The sequence below is a fragment of the Taudactylus pleione genome, unplaced genomic scaffold, assembly GCF_031769625.1.
Source record: "Taudactylus pleione unplaced genomic scaffold, aTauple2 ptg000095l, whole genome shotgun sequence".
In the NCBI taxonomy this organism is placed as follows: domain Eukaryota; kingdom Metazoa; phylum Chordata; class Amphibia; order Anura; family Myobatrachidae; genus Taudactylus; species Taudactylus pleione.
This window is the reverse complement of record NW_028284497.1, coordinates 12,366,832-12,388,559: the sequence shown is the minus strand read 5'-3', so window position 1 is coordinate 12,388,559 and position 21,728 is coordinate 12,366,832. Positions and strand designations below refer to the sequence as shown.

General features: G+C 41.5%; 1 gene segment (V, D, J or C); it reads right to left on the bottom strand.

The window, feature by feature from the left end:
- LOC148526588 (Ig heavy chain C region, membrane-bound form-like) overlaps positions 1–21,728 on the bottom strand; it is a 506,994-nt gene that overhangs the window by 244,831 nt on the left and 240,435 nt on the right.

Below are 21,728 nucleotides of genomic sequence, written 5' to 3'. Positions count from 1 at the left end.
TCAGTAATGTTGTAGGCTTGAACAAAGTCGCGGGCGCAAGTAACGAGGCACTTCTTCTGTTTTACTGTAATCTAGACTTTCCTCTTAACAGCACCTCCAATTCCATCCACTGGACCTTTTTCATGTGATATTGCTAAGAAGTCCATTCTATGGGGCATATTCAATTGGGGGTGAGAAAAGCAAAAATCCTGCACCTACGAGGTTTTTCCTGCAGGTGCGGGATTTTTGCTATTCAATTAGGTGCGTGTTTTTTTCTATTTTGAGCCCCGGGAGTTTTTATTCTCGCACCTCCAGAGCAAGTGTGATTTTTTCTAAAATCGTTATTTTTAGGAAAATCAGTGGGACTTACTCTGGGGCCCCAATTTGCTTAATTAGTCCTTAATTACTCACCTTCTTCAGCATCCAGCGTTGGAAGCCAGGTCTTCTGCAGCACGGTGAATATGTCAGTGTGTGTAAGGGTTTGTTACTGTTTGTAGATTTGTATGAGTGAGTGTGTGTGTATGAGTGTTGTGTGTGTGACCCCCAGTGTGTGTGTGGCCCCCCCAGTGTCTGTGTGCTCCCCTCCATAATGGGAGCTGGGAGAACTACATCTCCCAGCAGCCCTTGCCCCTCCCATTAGCCCCTGGAGCCTCTCAGCAGCCCACAGGACTCCCATCAGCCCCCTCTCCATTGAGAAGATAGAGGGAAGCAGTGGTGTAACTAGGGTATTTGGAGCCCATGTGCGTGCGCCGAAGGCGTGCGCCAAAAAATGGGCGTGGTCACTTAAAAATGGGGCGTGTCAACATGACACACCCCTTTATTTTCAAACTGAACATTTCTATCCATATGCACCTTAACCCCAGTAGTACCCCTTATACAGTACCCCCAGTATGTAGTTGTGGTCCCTCTCATGCAGACCCATAGTAGTGCCCCTTATACAGTATCCCCAGTAGTGGTCCCTCTTATACAGCCCCCAATTAGTTCCCCTTACTCAGTACCCCCAGTAGTGCCCCCCCAAATGCAGTGCCCCACGTAGTGTTCCCCCTTATGCAGTGCGCCCAGTAGCGGTATCCCCTTATGCAGTGCCCTTTATATGGTGCCCCCAGTAGTAGTCCCCCCCCTATGCAGTGCCCTTTTATATAGTGCCCCCAGCAGTAGTCCCCCCCATGCAGTTTTCCCAGTAGTGGTCCCCTTATGCAGGCACCCTGTAGTGATCCCCCCTATCTAGTGCCCCCTGTAGTGGTCCCCGCAGTGCCCCTAGCAGTAAGCCCCTTATATAGTGCCCCCAGCAGTAGTGTCCCCCCCTCCCATGCAGTGCCCCCAGTAGTGGTCCCCCTGATGCAGGCTCCCAGTAGTGAGCCCCCCCTATCCAGTGGTCCCTGTAGTGGCCCTTCCTATTATTGCCCCCAGTAGTGGTCCCCCGAGTGCAGTGCCTCTAGTAATAGGCCCCTTTTAGAATGCCCCCAGTGGTAGTCCCCCCCCCAAGTAGTAGTCCCCAGTAGAGTACCCCCCCAGTAGAGGTCCTCCCAATGGCACCCCCAGTAGTAGCAACACCTCCCCCAGTAGAGGTCCCCCCAGTAGTAGCCAACCCCTCCCCCGTTGTGCAGATAGGTTTAAAAATAAATAAATATATATAAAAATATACTTACCTGATTCCACGCTGCTCCTGCTCCTGTCCGCGATGCCGCTCCCGCCCGCCAGTCCGCCCGGGCTGGCGCGCTCAGCATTATGGGACTGACATCATGACGTCATGACGTCAGTCCCATTACCCACTGCAGGAGCCGGACGGAAGTCCGGCTCTTGCAGTGGGTGCTGCAGCAGTCAATGAGAGTCTATCTGACTCTCATTGGCTACTGTTTAACACACGCATCGCCGCCAGCGCTGGCGGCGATGCGTGTGTTATGCACAGCCTGAGCCCACCTCCTAGCGCTATTGAGCAAGCGCTCAGGGGGAGAGAACGGGCTCAGGCGTGCAGCACAGGACCGGCGTTGGAAGCCTAGCGCCGGTCCTGTGCAAATGTGTAGCGCTGACCGCACTCATTGCGGTCAGCGCTACACTGGCTATCTAGGGCGGGCGGGCCGGTACCGTGACCGGCGGCGCCCCCCCACACCGCCGGTCCAACGGTGCCCAGGGCACGAACCCCGCTCGCCCTGCCCTAGTTACGCCACTGGAGGGAAGGCTACTGGGAGCCGCGGAGACCCCCCGGCAGGTTTTTTTTTAATGCGGCGTGGGGTTTTCAGAGCTGAAAACCCCACAACCACTTTTTAAAAATTGGATACCGTGGGTATTGGGAGTGCACATACCCGCCGTAATCCAAAATTGGGGCAAGGGGCGCGAGATTTTTTCCTCGCTAAACCTCGCGCCCAATTGAATATGTGTTCTTAAACTATGATGCAGGTCCATCTGACCAAATAAACACCTCTATGATATTTTCAGGGAGATTTTCAAGAATTACATCTATTTAGGCTAAAACTCTTTCTTTGGTATGTGTAAGATTATCTGATACCAGTACAAAAGGTTGGAACTTCCCAGGAAACCATACTGCTGCAATGAATAAGCTTACTTGAGATTGTTGCCAGTGGGTTGACTGGATTTCGTCTTGGTACTTGTGTAATTTTAATAGAAGTCAACCTGAATAAGTGCTTTATTGTTGAATTGACTCTGTGATCTTTCTGTAGCCTTTGGATTGATATCTTCTCACATATCAATGTTCTGAATGTATTGAATAAGCTCTCTTGTTGTTTCTTCTTCCAAAACTAAGAATTCTGTCATCAGAGCTCATCCATGTGTATCATTTTACATCTGTTTTCTCCATGTTTCCAATGAATTTCAAAAAACCTTTTCCATTATTACATGTGTCACATTTGTTTGTCCAGCACTTCTCTGTAGCAATCTCATAAACCATTTTCCCTGGTAGGTCTCTACTATGCTTTGGAATATTTCTATTATTAATTTGATATAATGCTGCTTATGCAAAGGCAAAGTTCTCATGGTACTTACATAAGTATACAGTACATTATGAGGAAGCTTACTTTTGACAATTGACAGGTTTGAATTTTGTTCCTTGAACTGCTCATATGCTTCAGAGATTGAACACATCATGTGTCGTACTTGTACTTTGCTTCTGTTGCCGCTGTACACTAATGCCATTCTCCAACCAGGAGACATACAACTATCATTATCCCGAACATAAAAGTTCTTGACTGCACATACAACATCTTCACTAAGCAAATTCGCATGATATTCACTACGGTCCTCTGTGGGCTGAAATCTTATATATTATTTTGCTAAGGAAAAAATAAATTAGTTGACCAATGATGCAGGGGAACAAATATAATTATAAGTACATTAGAAACTGCAACATAATAGAGTATTGCAACTCCAAAAAATATAAGAAATAAAATAATGAGGAAAGAGGCAATTTATTTTTGTGTAGTATTAAAGTCACAATTAGTAAAGCATAATCCTGAGCCTTTTTATGAATCAATAAAGTTTATATTACCTGAAAAAACATATAGATCACATATTAAAATATTAGTATAAATTAAATGTATGCCTCAAAATGATCCTTGCAAGGACCAAATAATGCAGAAGCTTTTCCTATCATGAAATGTAACAGCAGGGATGTAAGTTTGTTTCCTTTCATATGTGGATATATGGGTTAATGAATTGAATACAATGTACATCCCCAATGGGCCTTCTGCTGCTAAAGAAGTTACATTTTCCAATCTTATAATAATTATTCAGCTGATGGAATGCAACCAACATTGATGTTGTAAATAATCTTGTATATAGTAGAAAAAATAAAATATCAGTGATGTATAAATCTGTGCTGTAATATTATTTGGGGACCAATTTAATATCTGAGTGATGGTATTCAAAGTATATTAAGCAAGATCAATATTATCAAGAGCCCCGTCTATATGTGCCTTGGATATGGACATGATTAGCACATGCTGTTGTATAGTGCTTTTGTGTCTCTTAGTGTCCACAGCTGCAAGCGCTCCACTACACACACAGTGTTCCTGGCTGGAAGCGACTCGCTTCTCCTGGATAGCATAGCAGCTCGGCACACACAGTGTGCCTAGCTGAAAGGTGCTGCCATGTGCTACATTGTTCTAGTCATAGGTGTCTTGGTATTACCTGCACCCAGTGGCGGTTCTAGGGGTGGGCTAACAGGGCAGTCGCCCGGGGTGCCGGCCCCTAGAGGGCGCCACTGAGTCCCCAGAAGGTAAAAAAAAAAATAATCCCATAATAAAAAAAAAAACAGCGCCGGTCCCCCCCGCGCTGCCGAGTGCCCGCTGATATTTGCTATCAGCGGGCACCCGGCTCCCTCCCTGCAAAGGCAGCTGAAGCTCAGAGCTCCGGCTCCTTCATAGAGCACTATGGGAGGGACGCCATGAAATCATGACATCTCTTTCATAGATCCGTGGTGGAGCCGTGGTCGGACCGGACGGCAGCGGACGCAGGAGCAGGGCCTAAGGTAAGTATTGTGTTTGTATTTTTTATTTTTCAGAAGGGAGGCATGGGGGCATTACTACTAGGGGCATGTCTATAAGGGGCATTACTACTGGGGGCATGTCTATAAGGGGGCATTACTACTGGGGGCATGTCTATAAGGGGCATTACTGCTGGGGGCATGTCTATAGGGGGGCATTACTACTGGGAGCATGTCTATAAGGGGCATTACTATTGGGGCATGTCTATAAGGGGGCATTACTACTGGGGGCATGTCTATAAGGGGCATTACTACAGGAGGCATTACTACTGGGTCATGTCTATAAGGGGCATTACTACTGGGGGCATGTCTATAGGGGGCATTGCTACTGGGAGCATGTCTATACAGGGGCATTACTACTGGGGGCATGTCTATAAGGGGGCATTACTACTGGGGGCATGTCTATAAGGGGCATTACTACTGGGGCCATGTCTATAGGGGGGCATTACTACTGGGAGCATGTCTATAAGGGGGCATTTCTACTGGGGGCATGTCTATAAAGGGGCATTACTACTGGGGGCATGTCTATAAAGGGGCATTCCTACTGGGGGCACTACTATAGGGGGCACTAATGGGGGCATTCCAACTTTTGGCACTACTATAGGGGGCATTCCTACTGTGGGCACTACTATAGGGGGCATTATTACTGGGGCACTACTAATGTGGGCACTACTATAGGGGGCACTACTACTGTGGGCATTGTATTAGGAGCACTACTACTCAGTACTGTGGGCCTTGTGTATAAGGGGCACTAATTTGGGCATTGTGTAAAAGGAGCACCACTGTGTGTCATAACATGAATAAGGGACTAATGTGTGGCGTAATTTGAATTGGGGATACTGTATTATAAAGGGAATTACTGCATGTGGCATAATGTGCTATACAGGGCATTACTGCATGTGGCATAATGTGTTATACAGGGCATTACTGCATGTGGCATAATGTGTTGTACAGGGCATTACTGCATGTGGCATAATGTGTTATACAGGGAATTACTGCGTGTGACATAATGTGTTATACAGGGCATTACTGCGTGTGGCATAGTGTGTTATAAAGGCCATTACTGCGTCTGGCATAATGTGTTATACAGCGTTATTTTTTAAATTCTAAAGATTATAATTTGAGATTTACTCATGAGGTGCACATCTTCCATTATTTTCTAGATATTACTCTCATTAATTACTCTCATTATAACACATTATGCCATACAGGGCATTACTGCGTGTGGCATAATGTGCTATACAGGGCATTACTGCGTGTGGCATAATTTGTTTATAAAGGGCATTACTGCATGTGGCATAATGTATTTATAAAGGGCATTACTGTGTAAGGCGCATTACTGCACATGGCAATTATTCGCCAAGAGGGGAGTTGTTGTTTTTTTTTTTTTGGTGGGGGGGGCGCAACTGTGAACTTTCGCCCTGAGCTCCACAATGTCTAGAACCGGCCCTGCCTGCACCTGATGTAGTGTGCCACTGTAATGGATCTCTATATGCTGTCCCACCAAAAACTACTGCTGGTAGAAGAATTCGACTCTCCAGTAAGATTACATGGATTCCGCCTACAGATGTAACGCAAACCCAGGCCACTGACGCGTTTTGTTCCACATGGAACTTTTTCAAAGTGTGCCTATATAGGGTATCTAAAGATCAAAACCATTATTTGCTCATTAATTAATTCCACCTGTTTTAATCAATCAATCAACCAATGTTTTAACCCAGTCATTATATAACAGATGTTTATATATAATTAGATACAATTAGATATAAACAGCTACTTTATATTCAGAATAAAAACTGCTGATATATGTAAGTTCACTTTCTTCTAATTTATCCTTTTTTGTTCATCACCATTTAGCTCATACATCAGATACCATTTAATCAACCTTATACAAAATATTAACGGGTGTTCATATTATGCATTTCCTACATTAGATGTACAATTGTTATATTCAAACATATCCCATCAGAAAGGGGTGGGTGCTATAGAGATATTTATCTCAATAGATAAAAAGATGGGAGATATTTATTTTGCATTCAATCTGTGTATTCTAACAAACAATTATTTTATGGTTGATAATACATTTTATGTACAGGTGTTGGGGACAGCGAAAGGACACACTAGGTCTTCATCATGATTTTCATCTAGCTTTGCCAACTTGAATATGGATCTATTTGAAGATCTATCTATCTATCTATCTATCTATCTATATATATATATATATATATATATATAGTATATGTACAGTATATGTAGCATGAACCATACAGTGCAAATAGTGTTCTATGTCCGATATACTGACAATTTATTTATTATTTGAAAGGTGGTAGGGATTCTGCATTATGATTTGTTTATTTTTTAAATTCTAAAGATTATAATTTGAGATTTACTCATGAGGTGCACATCTTCCATTATTTTCTAGATATTACTCTCATTAATATTGACAACCAAATTCACTTTCCAACTATGTGTAGGCCATCGCATGTAAGAAGTATGTAAATTTTTCTAGTGCTCGCAATAGACCATGGATAATTCATATACAAAAAAACTCAGTTGAGTAGATTATGATATAATTGTTTGGAAAATAAATATTATGAAAATAAGGCTAAAAATATGCTACTTCATTTTGAAAGGTGAGGATACCCAAGGCATCTGTAAAAAAAGCAGGTTGGGTATGATCTCCCAGCGGCTGAATAACCACGGGGTGAAATACTGACGCCGGAATCCCGATGAGGAGAGATCACGACAGGAGAAGGTAAGTAGTCTAACCCTAGCCCTGCCTTGGTGGTGCCTAACCCTAATACTCTCAGGGGTTGCCTAACCCTAAGTCCCCCGGGGGGTCTAAACCTAACCCCCCCTTCCCGCACCCTAAACCTAACCCTCCTGGGGGGGGTGCCTACACCTAACCTCCCCCCTGGTGGTGCCTAACCCTAACTTGATCGTGATGCCAGCTACTGGATTCTGGTGTCAGCAACCGTAGTGCTGTCGGGATTCCATTGGCTGACTTTTCTTGGTGATCGGGGTTCTGTCTCCGGGATTTCGGCAGCCGTCATCCCGATCGTCTGGATATTAACTGCATCCCCAAAAAGCATATATACAAATTTTAGGACTAGATAGATTATCTATGTTGGGTCCAAAAAACAGAAGTATAAAACTGACAATACAGGATGTTATAAGAATGAGAAAAACATTTTATTTCTCTCCAAATACAATAACAAATCAAGGCAGAACATTTTAAAACAAAATGACAGCATTTTAAACCAAGAGAAAATTATCGATAATAGCTTGCATAGTATTCAAGAAAAATCAGAGTATACGCAATGTTTTGGTTCCAAGCAACCTTATTAGCTCATCCAAGGATCACACATTATTACCACAGGAGATAAAAGGGAACTATAGATGCATTAAATCGTTGTGTATTATTTGCAAACATATGGTGAAAAAAAGTAGTAGTGTAGTTTCCTGTGTTACGGGAGACACATACAGTATCATATTACACCATTCATTAATTATGATAGCACTTATGTCATATATTTACTTCAGTGTCCTTTTCACCACCAATATTTGGGTATATCATTTGGGGACAGCAGGGACTTTAGTACCGGGCCCGGACACTCTACCTCCCGTTCCTTCCACCCACTCACCAGCCACTAGTACACCTGTGCAATTGCAGTGAGAGGGGGCCCGCTGCATTGTACTTCCGTGGCCGCCGCTGTGCAATAATGCTTTTTTTTTAACGAGCTGGGGTGGCGCACACATATCATGCAGCTGAAAGGGAGAGTAGAAGCCATGGCATGTGAGGAGCATCCATGCCAGACAGAAGAGAAGGTAAGTGTCATGTCCTGCTGGGGCTGGCTGGCAGAGACCTAACGGGGACTAGCTGGCAGAGACATAAGGAGGGCTGGCTGGCAGAGACATAAGGGAGGCTAGCTGGCCGATACATAAAAGGGGATGGCTAACAGACTGAAGGTGGGTTGGCTGGCAGAGACTGAAGGGGGGGCTGGCTGGCAGAGACAGAAGGGGTACTGGCTGGTACTGGAGAGATGCTGCGGGGCTGGAGTTGCAGAAACACTGGGAGAAGGGGGCCAGCCTGTGTTGTCAGTCCTGGGCCCCACAATTTCTGATGGCAGCCCTGAGGCAGACTAGGACACTGAAGACAAGGTTTAGAGAACACAGGTGACATATTATAAATAAGTCTACTAAGCATAGTAACCCACACCATTTTTAGGAACTCCATGGTGGTGACCCAAGGGGTAGAATTTATTTTTGGTCTCATAGATTGGAGGTCATATATTAAAAAAATTATGTGCGGCTGAAATTCAGTGGATTTATAAACTCGATACTTTGTCTCCACTACTTACTAATTTCAAATGGTGCTCCAACCAATCAACTCCTTACTGTCACTTTATAGGAGCTGATTGGTTAGAGACCTATTTAAGATTAGTAATTAGTGATAACTAGCATATCACTGGTTATTACATCGGGCCCTATGCATACTATTTAACATAAGTATCAGAGTGGTAAATTTGTAGTCGCTAAAAGCTATTCGACTTTCTTTGGAGAACGTAAGCTATTGTTTTACCTGAAAAATAAATGTACAACAACCGAGGGTCAATTTTATGTGAGTTAATTAGGCAACTCCAATGTTACTATAGATCTAATGATATACCAGCTGTATGAAGGTAAGGCAGGTGAAATTGGGATCCTTATGTCACCCACCATAGATTATAAAAAAACAAAGAAAATCCCTTATACAGTTTAACAGCATATATTACGACAAGTGCATAACAATTATACATTGACCTGACGCAGGGTTAAATGCAAAATGTGTGTACTTTGTATGTACTTTATGCCATAAAAATGCATAGGCAGAGCTGCGTGGATACTTGATATGTAAATGTGTGCGTTTCAGTAAAGCATAAAGCGTGTCATTATGCTTTAGTATGTCAGGCACTATCATTGTCTTCATGGCAATGATTGCTGTTTTTAAAAAGCATAATACATTTCAAAACAAAACTACAATGGCATAAAATATATGATATTTATGTTTATTATTCTACTTTGTGCTTCCCTGAGATTATTGTCATATCACTTACCCGGGTTCCTGCTCATCTCTTTCACCTATTTTTCCCCTACTGATGTTACATTCTAACACATGTGCATCACAACTGTTAATTACAAACTCCATTCATTTTTATTTATCAATATAATTAACATCCTAATAACCATTATGAGGTTCCCAGAAGTTCTATATGTATTGGTCACCCATGTATTGTTTAGGTATTGCCTACTCCCATGATGCATTGTGTGGGCTGACATGATAGTGTGGTAGTTTCTTGATGACATATTTCTGCACTTAGACAAAACAAACACCATCTCACCCAGGTGTTGGTTAAATCAATTGTTAAATATATTTTATTTTTTCTACCATAAAATGGTTGGGCAAGCAGCTGTCAAATAATAGGGGTTTACCGGATTCCCATTATACCCAAAGAGTCAGCTCTATATATTCGGCTTTTGTAAAAAAGCAAAAAAACAAGTTGGATATAATAGCTTTATTTAATAACAACAATAAAACATATGTATATAAACACAAAATAAAATATCAAAACAAGAACATCAAAAGTATATACTGGAATACATGTTGGTATATTGGAATACATATGTTGGTAAATAACACCTTTATTACATTGTCTTATTCCCAGATTTATCCAGAACTACACAAGTCCCTCTGGTATGTAGATCTGCCGCAGAGATAATTCATATGGAGGTGTGATTTTACTTAACTGCTGAAAGTGCAATATACAGGACTTATTTTTCCTTATTTAACCAGTGGGCAAAAAGTTCGAATTATTGCTAAAAATAAAGTCAATTTATAACCAACTCTCTCAGATACAAATGGTGACACCAGTAGCTATATTCAATTGTCAGTAAAACAAATGCTGAGGTCCAGTGAATTCTCCCGGCTACAGAAGGTCATGTATTATCTCTACAATCAGTAGTTCTCCTTTCTTTTAACCCATGTTTCATCTTCAATCAAGATTTTCTGAAATACTATTCCATAGTCTATACTTTGTATAGACTTTGTATAGACAGCAACTGCTGTCTATTAAGATTTCTGGTCATAGGAATAGGGCAGGATTTAATTTTATACAGAAAACCCAGTTTGGAATATATTCTGGGTGTCCAAGTGTCATGTACCTAACCATATCAAGTGTTGGAGGTTGCAAAGTAAGGTGTAATTCACTGTGCAGGTTTTGTTGCTGTCTCAATCAACAAGTATACTAAATTATTAATGGAGTAATTCAGTTGGAGTAATCCACGGGCACTCGTGAGATAAATGAGACTGGAGTACATTTCTGTGGTGAGAGAAGTATAAGCTATGTATGTGCATACACGAAGGTATCCTCCACAAGCATATGGATAGAAGTTGGGGGGGGGCGAGTGGTAGCATCTCGAAATTGAACCTGCACTCAAGGGTGTTCTCTGCTGGGAAGATATTAGGGAGAAGGTAAAGGAACAGGTTGTTTCCACATGTGTAAAAGGCTCATTATCGATAATGAATAGGCCCCAAAATGACGCCACAACCAGAAACAAAAATGCAAATACTAATAGTTTACTAATACAGATAATATGTAAGCGAGAAAATACACAAATCTTCTGTTTAGAGTTGGATGAAAAGTGGTGGATCATGGATGAATGGTTAGGAACAGTACATATAAAAGTATATTTCAATACAGAGGAAAATAAAAAAGTGTTGTATACTCTTATGACTGTGTTTCAATATAAAGATTTCACCTTTTCCCCTACTGCTTAACTACTTAATAATTCCTATTATTATAATATTATTGCTGACTATTCATAAAAATTTAAATAAAAAAAACAACCAGACATCTGATGGGAATGATTTGCTTGTGGTCCGTCATGGCTTGTCTTTGTCAGGCATGTTGTGCATGGAAAGTTCATGAAGAAAGTCTGTTATGAACTTGTGTACAGATGTGGCCTCCTCCAGGACTTCAGTAAGGAACTCACACAATCAAGCTTTTATTTGACCTAAAATAATTATAAGTTGAACAAATCAATAATGTATTTTACTTTATCAAAATATAGTTTGTAGACAACACAGTTACATCATAGATCAGGTTAAATTAACTACCCAATGAATAGTGTGACATTTTTGTTTTCTAAGAAAACACAACTACAGTATTTCCATGAAACTGATTAGATGATTCATTAGATTCCTTAACAACTTGATGCTATAATGGTTTGGTAAGTGTTCTTATGCCCAAAATAGAGTAAGTGATAAATACTATTTAAAGTATATTCTCAATTTAATCATTATTTATTTGTTTTAAAATAGGGAGCTGATTGCGAGTTGGGAGCAAAGCAAAGATAAGTCACTTTGTATCTTTTTTGCTTTGCTTCCAACTGAGAATCAGCCCCTAGATGAGCATTATTTATGTTCTACTGAATATTTTACTGCTGGCATTTCACTGAGACATTTAAGTGAATATTAAAGAATCCCCAACACTTGAGTTCCTACAATTGTTCAGACTTTCTGACAGGCAAAAACTGGTATCTCTGCCTGTTCCTTGACCATTGCCTTAGTAACGACTCTAGGCACGGAGGCATATGACAGGTACTGTAGTTGAATGTCAGCCTGAGATTTAAAACATTGCAAGTGGGAAGTGCCTTTCAACAGCTAAGGCCCACTATTACCAAGTGCATACATGATGGTACATCCTATGACAGACACATGTATTGCTCTAATATGAAACAGACTTTTAAAATGATTAGTAAATCTTAATAGTTTGGGACTGATACGTTTGTGTCAATGTGGGTATAAAATAAGCAATAGAAAAACCCACACAAAACTATTGTATTTCCATCCATATGGTAAGCAGAACACAGATATACACTACTACGCCCAATTTACGCCAGGCATACATCACATAGATTTACAACCATGTCTTTATTTGTTTGTTTTGTTTGCTTTACTAGCTATAAGGCATCCATAAACTTGAAAAAAAATCTTTCTAGCATAGCAGAGACAACTCTCAGCGGTATATTTACTAAAGTGCGGGTTTTTAGACATGGAGATGTTGCCCATAGCAACCAATAAGATTCTACTTAACATTTATCTAGCACCTTCTAAAAGAAAATAACTACAATCTGATTGGTTGCTATGAGCCACTCCACAGGAGGCAGGTAAGAAGCACTGCTGATCAGAACCTTTGTTTGGAAAAACACCAACATTTGGATCTGTCATGTCCATCAGTAAATGAAGATGAAAGGAGAGTATCACTTTTTTGAACTTCTTCTTTCTACCTGGCTCTTTCATTGGGTGAGGCTTGAACATACTCACTTTTCCAATGTTGCAAACACAATTGGCTCGCAATGACTTCTTCAGATAAAGAGAGTACAGAAGATTTCAGCAGTGGAATGGCTTAGAAAGAATGTACGTTTTAAAAAGTGAATTTCCCCTTTAACATTTCAGACAATGTAGGGTCTTGAAACACTTTATTCTACAAATTGTGTTATTTTTCTACTATACATTGCTAAGAAATGCAAATGGTATTCTGCCATTATAAAAATGTTGGTCATTGGTACCACTGTATTTGCCAACACTTAACCATCAAGTCAACCTGATCTCACCTTGAACACTGTGACAGTGGCACTGTAGAGGAGACTCAGGATGAAGAGCACAATGAAGGTGAAGGCAGTCCAAAGGTCATCAATAGTTTCATTGCCTTCTTCAAAGATTAGGTAGCCTGTAGAGGAATAGCAACTAGATCAGAGGGCTGAAGACAGAGAGTAAAGTACTGTACAGTGTTTGCAATACATGAAATTTAAAAAAAGACAGATAAACATATGGACAGTCACAATTATGAATTATTTCTTTATATATGATATTGGTTTATTGTCAATGAAAGCAGAGAGAAAGTCTATTCATATGATTATACTGTGACAAGTTGCATGTATGGCAGCAAGCTTATTTTGTTGTTACTTATAGTCCTTATATCCATGCACACCTCTCACAAGCTGAGATGGATCCCCTCTTCCCCAGTTCATTGAGGACTTCTCTCCTCATAGGAAATGAATTAAAATAGGATAATGATGAGGGATTGAAAACATAAAGAATGGAGTGGTGCCCTGAAAGGAGTGTGGTAAGGAGCATAATATAAAGAGAATATATGAATTTGGGGATGTTGTGCCAAACTGGGGAGTGGGAAATGGCAGTATACAGTTAAGAATTTATGGTAGGCAAATAGTAATATAATAACTAGTAGGCAAAATAGTTATATAATATGACTGCAAATAATTCAAACTAACAAAATATTACACAAAGAAATAAAAATCAGTTTTACATTCAGACAGATTTTGCATCAGAGATGTTTCCTACAATAATAGCAGTACAATTTACTGTAACTACAGTATAAAAAGGCATTCATCTTGTTGCCATTTGTGAGAGTAGCTCAGTAATTTCAAGGTAGCTTGGCACATGCAGTACACAATACATTTCTAACATCCATTCAGGATTTAGGAAAAATGGTGGTGAAGAGAAGGAGGATGAAGTATCCTAGATTACAATTTATGTCTTTACTTGTGTTTGTGCTGTTACAATTGTTACTATTCTTACACTACTAGCATCAACCTCACCCAGAAGGCAGCTGTTCTTTTCTTGGTCAGGGTCACTCCTCCACATATACATTATGAGACCATATTCCATATATCTTAATATATACCTGGTTATGCCAGAAATATGATGCAACCTGTTCCCCTGCTGATGGATCTATTGGACTTGGGGGTCTATGTACTAAGCCTTGGAGAGAGATAAAGTACCAACCAATCAGCTTCTGTCACTTTACAGGCTAAGGCCTGTATTCAATTAGACGTGAAAAGTCAGGAATCCGCGGAAAAGTATCGCGGATGACGTAATTTCGCCAGGCAGAAACTTTACACCGTATTCAATTGCAAAGACTTTTTGCGTCCGCGGAAAAGTTGGCGGAAAAAAAGTACAGAATTGCGGATTTTGGGTGCAAAGGTGGGGAAACCACTCAGCACCCTAGGGACAGCCCCCCAAAGGATAACTGCGTCAAAAAATCCCTAAAAAAAAGAGGAACACACCAAAAATTTACTTTGAAAAAGGGGGGCTTTCAAGTACAAAGTTGGGGTACAAACATAAAAAGTAGCGAAATAGACTTTTGGGGGTCTGCATTTTTTTGGATTGCAGGTGCTTGCAACAGGTGGGTTTTTCACAATATTTTTAAATTCACTGCAGAGACTTTCAAATATGCTAGCATCCATTTTGAAGTACCCCAAATTTGATAGGATTACTTATTTTCACCAAAAAATACTGCTTTATGCCATTCTTCACCAATTGTGCAAAGACGCTAATTAGAAACTATTGAAACAACTCAAGTACCCCAAATAGCTTTATTAGGAGTATTTGGGGATATCTACATTGATCCCCAATGTTAGTGCACTTTTTGGGGGGCTTCAGGCTGAATTCCGCATTTCTGACAGCACTTTCCGTCTGTTCCGACATCGCTGCTTGCCGTTTTCGCGTCCTTTGGAATTGAAAAGGGCGAATAGCGGGGGCGAGCCCGATAAGTTTCCGCGGCCAAAACACGTGATGACGGCAGAAACAAGATTCCGGCGGCGGCGGCAAAATTATTGCGGCTAATTGAATATGGGCCTGTGTTTGAAATATGACAGTTAGGAGATTGGTTTCTACTTTCTCTACAGTATATCCACTTTATCTCTCTCCAAGGCTTAGTATATAGACCCATGAATGTATTATTCTTCAGGGGTCTCATAAAAAAATAATAATTTGTTCACAAAAACCTAATCTAATTTAATTGATAAATTAGAATTCTAACCCCCAAAGCTCTTCTCGTGCCAACAATTAATACATTTTTAAATGCCCACACGTTTTTTTCTGGGGTTATACCGGTGACACTGAGAGAATACCATGCCTCTGCGGGGGTATCACCTCTTTTCAGTCAAGGAAGAAATTAGAGAAGCATTAATCATTCTTGTTATTATATAAAAAGAAGAGAGATGCAAAGGTCCTGCCTTTACAAAAGTTATTTCATTAGGAAAAACAGTATTTTTTAAAAAAAATTGCACATATGACAAACACTACAATATGTTTGCAAATAAATTTGAAATTGCAAAAGGAGGTGGGTAGATTAAAATAACTTTATCTCCTGAGAACATTTCTGAAGCAGCTGTGTCTGTTAATATACCAGGCTGTACTACTAAAAGCAAAGAATAGGCCATCTTCAAAAAAAAGGAAGTTTGTTTCTTCAGGGTCTGATAGTGGACAAGATGAAGGCAATGAGTACATACAGCTAGATAGTAACCAAAAAGTTCTTGTAGGTAAGGCGATGTGAATGGCAACAGCGGACAGAGAAGATGTGTCTGAAAACAGGCCTGCAGCTGGTGCCGGACAGTGTCTGCTTCCAGTGCCAAGTAAGCGGACACGGAGGGCAGCCAGCGCTGGGGAAGTGCATATGCTTCCAGTGCTGGTCAAGCAGCAGAAGTGGCATTTTGAGTTTGGCGCTGGCCCCGAGTCAATCACAGCTCGCGGACCGATAGCCAACAGAATGCGGCCACGGCAAGCTAATTTCGGCTGGAATAAATAGGCGGGTCCCTGTAAAGTGCCCAGGGCACTCTGTTTATGAATAAATCAGGCCCAAGTTTGGCGGGCACACGGCCCAAGGCCACTGATAATATCCTGGATATCAGGCCTAGGTTATTCAAAACAAATGGAACCCCCATTAGTAGGTTTGGTTATCATGCCCAGTTAATTGAATAGCACCCCACTGTTAAACCTGGGCAATAGGCCCAGTTAAAAGGACAAGTGCGTGGGGATCTTTAGTTGAGGTGGTGTTGCTGTGCGACTCCCACCCTCTATTTGTATCGTTTTCCCTTTAAGTGGAGGGCTGTTAGGCCCCACTTAAATAGGTGTTCCACTATAACTTCAGGGTCCTAACAGTAGAGAAGGGCTGCCCAGCTCTCTAGGCAGGGGTTTAAAGGGACAGCTATCTAGGCAGGTAAAACAACATTTACATAGACAGAACTGTGATTTATCCTTGTGATGTGTAATTGTGAATGCTGTATCCGTGAAGGGTACATTTGTCTAACAGACTGCATACCATAGGTTGTGTTGCACTATATACACACAGTTATGGTTTGTTTTGCCGGAGAGTTGAGGGCAGTTATTGTTATAAGAAGTGTAGAAGTGTGACACACCAGAGTTTAGGATAGGGCCCTGCATAGCTGTGATGTTGTCTCCTTACAGAGATCTGTAGGATAGTGAGCAGACGTAGAACAAGGAAACTAATGGTGAGGACAAGCTGTTTGTTAGTCTCTTGCTATCTTTTTTTGGGGGTGGACAGTGGGCCTTGCAGTCTGGTGCAAGGTCTAGTTTTCAAGTACACACATGTAAGATTTGGGATCTGAGGCCAAAAGTACCAGTGTTCATCTTCAATTAAATCTGAATCCCTATTTCTGAGAGATCTCTGGATGGGTAGGGTGTGTTGGTTAGCTTGAGAAAAGGATAGCTCTCACATCCTGTCTTTTTATAGACCTCCTCCTTCATGTCCAAGTCCAATCTGCATACCAGGACCGTCTGTTACCTAACGGCCTGAAGATGAGAGAGTGCAATGCGAAGTAAGCCACAGGACTACACCACCCACGGAACGTCCCTCTTACACAAGAACAAAGAATAGTTTAAATGAAAATTGCACCGACAAGGCCTCAGCTCACAAAAACCATGCTGAGGATTAAAGTGCTGTAACTGGAAATGCATATTGAAGAAATCACCTGAAAAGAAAATGCAAAAGCTTAGTTTACAGTACACAAAGGAAATGCAAGCAAAAACTCTCTCTGAAGTGAAACATGCGGGAAATAAACCTCTGCATATATTTTAGAAATGAGACTTGTTATCAATAATGTTTTTGGAGGCATCCATGACACTTTAAAATAATCGCAAAAATCTGGTGATTTCTCAGCCACGGCACCCTATCGGTCCCTCTCTTCAGAAAGACCCTACGGGGAAAATATTGGAAATTAACATTATCAAACTTTTTTTTCTGGAAAGGAATAATGCTCAATTTTAACTGTTAAAGTGTACAAATTGCTTTGTTAAAATAAAACTACATGTGTACACGAAAAACCCTATAAAACACTATAACTATTCAGAGACCAAAAAAAAAGATGGTCTTAGAAACTACAGAGCACCAATGCACCAGTAAAGTACTACAATATACATTTCCTGTCAAACACACACAATCTTGGCAAAGCCATAATGAACAGTGGCCCTGATTCAGAGCCGGACGCTCTGACAGAGCGCTCGCTCTGAATCAGGGCCGTCCTACTTGATTTTTAGAGCGGCCTCCTGGCCGCTCGTATAGCTGTGGGTGACCACCCACAGCTATAGTGAGCGGCCAGGTAGATGGTCGCGATGGTCAAGACCATCGCGACCATCGGACTTGTGACGAGACCCTTGTGGTAGGGTCTCGTGGCCGCAAGCCCTGGAGTGCTCTCGGCTCTAACAGAGCCAAAAGCACTCCCACTGACATCACTTGTGATGTCAGTGGGGCCGGCCCCAGACGGTAGGTGTTCCCATGGGAACGCCTCCGTCTGTGCAGCCACGCCCCCAGCACGCCCACCAAAGCATGCCCCCTTTGGTGCAAGACCCGGAGCGACGGTTTGCCCATCACTATCCAGGTCTCGTGCATGCGCACGACCGGAGCCGCCTCCATCGTGTGCATGCACACTGGGCCAACATCGACCTGCTTGAGAGCGCTCAGCGCTCGCGAGCGGGTCTGAATCAGGCCCAGTGGTCCACAATGCAAATGTCTTTGGACTCTCCCACCTTCCCTTATGTTGAATATAGAAAGGACATGCACAGTGTAACAAACCAAGCACTTCAGTGTTTGGTTCTTTGGGCCCCATAAAACATGCTACCAATTGGTTAAGGTGGCTAACAGTGTTGATAATTATCTCTACAATTGCAAGATGTCATTATAATCCACATCCTCATCAGTGTTTTTAATATCATTATCACACAATATTAGCTCATCCCCACTGGAATTCACTGTTACAGAAGTCTATGTACTTTGTTGTATTTGGCGGCAAGGTTCTTCCTCATAGAATTTGTAAATGATAGTTCTGAACATCACTCTTTCCGAGTACACACTCGAGGGTAGGCAGCTTTTGTACACCAAAGCTAGTTTGTACAAGGGGCTCCAAATTTCCCTTTTTTACCTCCCAGTAATCAAATGGACTGTGTGGCTTGCTAATTTGTACACTGTCATTAAAATGATCCTCAACCATTCTATTCATGCTTAGGCCCGTATTCAATTTGAGTGGAGCCGCGATAATTTAATGTGGCCTGGACTTAACGCCAACTTCGCCTGTTTTGTAGGCGTTAAAGTATCGCGCGCGTGCCCGTGTATCCCCGTATTCAATTTGAAAGTAGGCGAAAACGGGACCCGGCGATAAAAAAGGGAATTTTCGGGAACTAATCCTAGGACCCCCCTAAACATGTCCAGACATGGGGGATGACTATGGGTACCCCCATTTTTGGCTGAAAAAGTCGGTTTTTAAATAGCCGCGGCTGGTGTTTTTTTCCCCGACTGTGAAGAAGTGATGGAGAAGAGCACTTAGCTTTTTTTTTTTCGTTTTTAAAAGTGGTACCATCAAATTTGGGGTACATGAAAATGGGTACTAGCATATTTTTAAGTCCCAAAATGCATTTTTGAAAATTCTGCAAAAATGCACATCCTTCGGGAGTTAAAAATTGGGGTACACATAGTGATCCCCTATTTTTAAACATATTTAGAGGGGTCACTAGAATGTTTTCCGAAAATTCTCGTTTTGTTTAACCTGTAAAAAAAGGGGTAAAAATTTACAAAAAAAATTACATAAGGTCCCCCTCCAAAAGCCAAACCAGCCCCAGGCTTGCCAGCCAGTGGGGGTTTCTAAAAATATGGGGAACAAAATGTGTAGAGTTCCACCGTATTTTAGAAACCAACCCAAGGCTGCAGGGACCAGTTCTAGTTTTAAATATAGGTGGAAAAAAAACGTGGGGATCCCCCCTATATTTAGGACTAGCACCAGACCCAACCGACTGGGGTCTAATGCCACAGCCTGGAGACCCAACCACCGGGGCTCCAGGTCCAAAGGATTAGCACCCCAAATCGGTCAGCGCAAGCCGGTGATCTCGGGGAGTCGGGGACCCCCCAAAAAAGTGTCCCCCCCTCCAAAGCACCACAGGCTTACGCTGAAGCCCGGGGCTCTTCCCCATACCCCTGGTTCGGTGGATATGGGGGGTAATGGAGGTGCCAAATAATGTAAAACTATTGTGTTTTACAGTGGAACTACAAGTGCCAGCATGCCTGCCATTTTGAACTTGTGGAACAAGTGCCAGCAGACATGCGGCACCTGTAACTTCACTGTAAAATAAATTTAAAATAAAAAAAGACAAAACTCACACACTGTGACAGTATAACTTTATTACACACACTTACCCATTCACACATACTTACCTATACCAGATGTGTCTGTCCCCTTGTCCAGTAGAATATCCTTAATAAATGGCTCTGCAATAAAAAATTCATACTCACCTATATCCTGGTGCTGGTCTCTGCAGTAATCCAATCAAGTTCGCTAGTTTTTAGCTTTGTCCCCCCCAATTTTTTTTTTTTACCCCAAATTCAAAGCAAATTTTTGGGGTGCCCTTAAGTGTTTTTTCAAAAATTTATGACACAGTTTACCTTTGGGGGACTGTCTGAAGGCTGCACAGGGGTTCCCGCAACGTTGCACCCCAAAACCCCAATTCTGCACTTTTTACCGCCTCCCATTCATAGGCGATACTTTACCGCCTAGTACATTGCATTGACTTTCCACCTAGGTGGAAAGTCTTTCAAATTGAATATGGGGTAAAACCAAAACAGGCGATATTGACGTCATCGGCGGTAAATTACCGCGGATCCGGACTTAACGCTTCAAATTGAATACGGCCCATAGTGTATCAGTTTTAGAGGTGTCAATGTTGACAATTGTATGTTTCATCTGTAAATTTTCCCTTTATTATTACAGGTGATAATTTCTTTAACATTGTGAAGTATTGTTTCGATTTCAGGTGCTCTTTCCTAAACTGTATTTCCCCTGGATGTTGAATTGCTATCATGACTGCTGGCAGCAGCCTTTGAACTAGTACTGGGTTGCTGCTGCTCCTCTTCTGTCAGCTGATCCATATTGACTCACAACACAAGTAATGGTGGCACCCTAATGACATTATATTTTTTTTAACACACAATAGTTTTATCTGTTTTTAACAGTGACTGAGCACACAAGACAGTGCCTCACAGCGCTCCTAGTAATAACATCCTAATGACACTAATGTGCAGTAGGAAAAAGAATTGCCATTTGCAAAAACCACAAAAATAGTTGATGCTTAGTAAATTTACTCCTGGCTATTAGGATATAACCACACAATGGACGAAGTTCATACACCACTGGAAAAAAAGAGAGATACTACCTCTACCTTCAGCATGGTTGACCCTGTTGGCCAGCCATGGTCTACAAATGTCAAGACTACTGGGAGGCAGGCTTAATAATAGTTGAAGCTTTGTTGCCAAAACAAGGATGTCTCATCACTGCTATGGAGAATAATAGCCTACCACCTGTGATAATTATGATGAACATTTTATGGAACGTAACAAGAAATTGATCGCCACACTAAAACATGAATTACACACTATTACATGATCAGAAAAATAACCTTTACAACAGGCTATTTGTCTTCTCCAGTCGATGGAAATTTACAAATGTTACAGGAAAAGTGAGACAAGTTCAAGTAGATGGCAAGAAACCGATATTATCATTGAATTTGGAAAACTTAATCTACTACAAGACTAAATTTGGACCTAGAGGCCAGAATTATGAGGCTGTTATGATGATCTCTTTGCAGCATCCTGAACATTAGTGATAGTGAAGAAGGGAAGAGTACCTGTTCAAATACTGAACCCTCATAACCATCCCATTAAATTATATAGACAACATCTGGTGGCCAAAGTATTTCAAATTAATTTCCAAAACATGGTGGGCATAGAATCCATGGCAACTCCAGGAGAACATATCAGACTGGATGAGACAAAAGACATCTGTTTGTAAAAAGATCAAGATACTCTGGGAAAAAGAGAGAATGTGGGCGTGCAGCTTGTATGGAGGA